This window comes from Delphinus delphis, chromosome 7, assembly GCF_949987515.2.
Source record: "Delphinus delphis chromosome 7, mDelDel1.2, whole genome shotgun sequence".
Lineage (NCBI taxonomy): Eukaryota > Metazoa > Chordata > Mammalia > Artiodactyla > Delphinidae > Delphinus > Delphinus delphis.
Window position 1 is genome coordinate 74,423,034 of NC_082689.1, and position 5,575 is coordinate 74,428,608.

Here is a 5,575-nt window from a genome sequence, read left to right on the forward strand (position 1 = left end):
AATTTTGCAAAAGTACTTAAGTTTAAACTGATTAAAAACAAAACGAAATGAAAAGTTCAGATTATTTGGTCAAAGGCCCCAAATAATTTCATCTTCACAGTGCCATCATTTGAGTGCTGTAAAAGGTTATGAGCTCCCGCTTCTGTATTTAACTTGCCTTTTCTGCTATGCAAACTCAGCAAAGGCATCAAAATTTAGTCCATATAAGCAAATTTAGTGCACTCAGTCTCCCGTGTCTTGTGTCAGGTGCATCTCAAGCAGAGAAGTGGAGAAGTCAAGTCTTCCATGAGGGCCAGGACCACAAGACTGGCCTCAGGAATTCATTTATGGAATAAATATTTATTGGTGCTCTCTGTGAGCCAGATGCTGCTACAAGCAGATACGTGGGGGAACAACTAACACAAGATCCATACCACCGTAGACCTTCCGTTCAGGATTAGGGAAGAGAAGAAAACATGCAACTTAAACAGAAAGGCGCAAAATACTCTCAGCTGGTGGTGAGTACTAGGTAGGAGGGACCATTTGAGATCGGGCAGTCTGAGAAGGCCTCTCTGAGGATGTGGCACTCGATCGATGACCTGAGTGATGAGGCAGAGCCAGCCATGCAGAAAGCAGGGAAGCTGAACCAGGAGGAGAGAGCAACAAGTCAAAGCCCCAGAGGAGAGCAAAAACTTGACATGTTTGACAAATACAAAGAAGGCCAGAGAACTAGGGGGGGCATGCTATAAGAAAAAATAATAGTCTTGGAGGCCATTTTAAAGAGAATGAATTTAATTCTAAGTACAATAGCAAACCATCGGAGTATTTTAAGTAAGAGATAGTACAGATGGAGAGAAGTTAAACTTGAGGCATATTTGGAGGTAGAACCCGATCAGGGATGTATGGATTAAATAGCAGAGAAGAGAGAAAAGGAGAAATTTTAAATAACTGCTTTGTTTTAGGCTGCTGGCTGTAGTGATAATGATGTAATTCACCAAGGTGAAGGAAAATTGGGGATTAACAAATTTGAGGGGAACGTGAGTTCATTTTGGACAGACTGAGTTTGAGCTATGTTTCAGCCATCTCACAAATGAGCATATTTGACTTCAACAGATGAAAGAGTAGTACGACTTGAGGAAGATCAAAGGCATCATCCAAGTGAAAAAACAACTTCGAGTTTATCCCTCAAAATGATGGGCCAATTGTATTTTCCTTGAATAATGATGACAGAATTTTGAGAATCAACAGGGAGAGGTGTTTCCAACAGTGTGCTGCTGAATTCATAAGACAGTAACATACTAGAAGGAATAAGGTACTGGACTCATCCACACCATTGTTCTATCATGTGGCAAAACATCTCCAACTTTTTGGATGATTGCTGAGTGAAAAGTTCTGGAGTTTTTCAAAACCTAGGACTAGCAAAGGTGCTATGAAACAGCATTCTAATACATCGTTGTCAGAGATGCCTGCCAACTGGTCCCACATTTTTAATTAAAATTGAAATGTGTCAGCCCTTTGGCAAAGTATAATCACTTCTATTAATTTTTCCAAAAGATATTTGAAAAGATGTATAAAATTATTTATTTTAGCATTGATTTGGAAGCAGTTCTAATATATGTAACTAGAAGATTGGGTAAATAAGTTTTGGTTTCTTATACATAATGGAATAGTATACAGCCATTAAAAATAAAATCGGTATGTACTGAAATAAAAGAATATAAAGTGTGTAGGTAAGGGAAAATACAAGTTATAGCAAATACAGTCTAATCTCATTTTGAGTGAAAAAAATATCTAGAATAAAAGATCAAATTGTGGTTAATTTTTTTCTCCATGATTGGGTTATTTCCACTATGTTTAGATTTTTGCGGTAACCACATATTACTTTTGTGATAGAAAAGAACCATAAAAATATTTTTCAAAGCTATCCAATGCAGAATTCATATGAAGCAGAGTATATGAAACTTAGCTTTTCAGTGTTAGGAGTGCTGAAGCAAAAAAAGTCACAAAATCTGATATAGTTTTGAGGGGACTGTGGCTTTTACAAAAAAAAAAAAAAAAGTAAGACTTTTGAATATAAGCTTGAAACTAGACTTACAAGAAATGTGGACAAAAATCTATGCTAACACCTGAGTACCCCTCCTTCCTCTTCTACCTGGTATAATTTCCCCTGACCAGACTGTAGTCCTAGCTGAGACATCACAGGGTTCACAGTTTTTCTCAAATGCTCAATCACTTTGGGAAGGAAACCACTTAGTTTTATGATTTTAATTATTTTATAAATTATTATAAAGATGGACCAGAAGAAGGCTATGTATCTCAGATGAAGGGTTCATACCATTAAAATTATTCTGAAGGGAAGAATGTGTCATAGAAATGTAACTTTCTTCAAAAGTTAGTTTATACATCGCATGCAATTCCAGTTAGAATCTCAAAAGAGTTGCTTTTTCACTAAATTTCTTTTGGAAAAGTAGATGTCTGAGAATATTGGAGTTAATTATGAAAACATAGAATCATAAGGGCAGACCTGCTTTTATAGAAAATAAAACATACTGTAAAGCCATTATATTCAAAGAATATTTTCTTCACTTGAGAATAGAAAAATAGATCACTGGAATTGAATAGAGAGTGAAGAAATAAATCCCAATATACTTGACATATAGTTTATTTCAATGAGAAAAATGTTTATGAGTTAATGAATGGTGTTTTCATAACTGGCTACTCATCTGAAAAAATTAAAGTGGATCTCTACCTCACCACATGTACAAAAACAAACTCCTGAAACTCCTAAAAGCTAAAATATAAAGCACAAAACAATAACAAGCTTAAAAATTGTATCTCTTAACTCCTAACTAAGGATTGGAGAGATATATAACAAACTATAAAAGATATATTCGACTTAATAAAATTAAGATATACTTCTACTGCAAAATAAAAGGCAATACTTGAACACATATAAAAGATAATCTGTTACAAATTAATTTTTTTAAAACCAACCAATCCCAATAAAAAAATGGACAAAAGATATAGACAGTTCAAACAGGAGTTAATCTAAATGGTCAATAAGTACATGAAAGACGCTTAACATTCAAGCTGAAGAAGTGATAAGCTGTTGACTAATACTGAAGAGTGATAACAAGTACTTCTTTAGCATCCTAAGAAATTACTACAAGCAACTCTATGCCAATAAAATGGACAACCTGGAAGAAATGGACAAATTCTTAGAAAGGTATAACCTTCCAAGACTGAACCAGGAAGAAACAGAAAATATGAACAGACCAATCACAAGTAATGAAATTGAAACTGTGATTAAAAATATTCCAACAAACAAAAGTCCAGGACCAGATGGCTTCACAGGCAAATTCTATCAAACATTTAGAGAAGAGCTAACACCCATCCTTCTCAAACTCTTCCAAAAAATTGCAGAGGAAGGAACACTCCCAAACTCATTCTATGAGGCCACCATCACCCTGATACCAAAACCAGACAAAGATACTACAAAAAACGAAAATTACAGACCAATATCGCTGATGAATATAGATGCAAAAATCCTCAACGAAATACTAGCAAACAGAATCCAACAACACATTAAAAGGATCATACACCATGATCAAGTGGGATTTATCCCAGGGATGCAAGGATTCTTCAATATATGCAAATCAATCAATGTGATACACCATATTAACAAATTGAAGAATAAAAACCATATGATCATCTCAATAGATGCAGAAAAAGCTTTTGACAAAATTCAACACCCATTTATGATAAAAACTCTCCAGAAAGTGGGCATAAAGGGAACCTACCTCAACATAATAAAGACCATATATGACAAACCCACAGCAAACATCATTCTCAATGGTGAAAAACTGAGAGCATTTCCTCTGAGATCAGGAATGAGACAAGGATGTCCACTCTCACCACTATTATTCAACATAGTTTTGGAAATCCTAGCCATGGCAATCAGAGAAGAAAAAGAAATAAAAGGAATACAAATTGGAAAAGAAGTAAAACTGTCACTGTTTGCAGATGACATGATACTATACATAGAGAATCCTAAAACTGCCACCAGAAAACTACTAGAGCTAATTAATGAATTTGGTAAAGTTGCAGGTTACAAAATTAATGCACAGAAATCTCTTGCATTCCTATACACTAATGATGAAAAATCTGAAAGAGAAATTAAGGAAACACTCCCATTTACCATTGCAACAAAAAGAATAAAATACCTAGGAATAAACCTACCTAGGGAGACAAAAGACCTGTATGCAGAAAACTATAAGACACTGATGAAAGAAATTAAAGATGATACCAACAGATGGAGAGATATACCATGTTCTTGGATTGGAAGAATCAATATTGTGAAAATGACTATACTACCCAAAGCAATCTACAGATTCAATGCAATCTCTATCAAATTACCAATGGCATTTTTTATGGAACTAGAACAAATCATCTTAAAACTTGTATGGAGACAAAAGACCCTGAATAGCCAAAGCAGTCTTGAGGGAAAAAAACGGAGCTGGAGAAATCAGGCTCCCTGACTTCAGACTATACTACAAAGCTACAGTAATCAAGACAATATGGTACTGGCACAAAAACAGAAACATAGATCAATGGAACAGGATAGAAAGTCCAGAGATAAACCCACGCACCTATGATCAACTAATCTATGACAAAGGAGGCAAAGATATACAATGGAGAAAAGACAGTCTCTTCAGTAAGTGGTGCTGGGAAAACTGGACAGCTACATGTAAAAGAATGAAATTAGAACACGCCCTAACACCATACACAAAAATAAACTCAAAATGGATTTGAGACCTAAATGTAAGACCGGACACTATAAAACTCTGAGAGGAAAATATAGGGAGAACACTCTTTGACATAAATCACAGCAAGATCTTTTTTGATCCACCTCCTAGAGTAATGGAAATAAAAACAAAAATAATCAAATGGGACCTAATGAAACTTCAAAGCTTTTGCACAGCAAAGGAAACCATAGAGAAGACCAAAAGACAACCCTCAGAATGGGAGAAAATATTTGCAAATGAATCAACAGACAAAGGATTAATCTCCAAAATATATAAACAGCTCATGCAGCTCAATATTAAAGAAACAACCCAATCCAAAAATGGGCAAAAGACCTAAACAGACATTTCCCAAAGAAGACATACAGATGGCCAAGAAGCACATGAAAAGCTGCTCAACATCACTAGTTATTAGAGAAATGCAAATCAAAACTACAATGAGGTATCACCTCACACCAGTTAGAATGGGCATCATCAGAATATCTACAAACAACAAATGCTGGAGAGGGTGTGGAGAAAACGGAACCCTCTTGCACTGTTGCTGGGAATGTAAGTTGATACAGCCACTCTGGAGAACAGTATGGAGGTTCCCTAAAAAACTAGAAACACAAGTACCATATGACCCAGCAATCCCACTACTGGGCACATACCCAGAGAAAGCCATAATTCAAAAAGACACATGCACCCCAATGTTCATTGCAGCACTATTTACATAGCCAAGTCATGGAAGCAACCTAAATGCCCATTGACAGACTATGGATAAAGAAGATGTGGTACATATATACAATGGAATA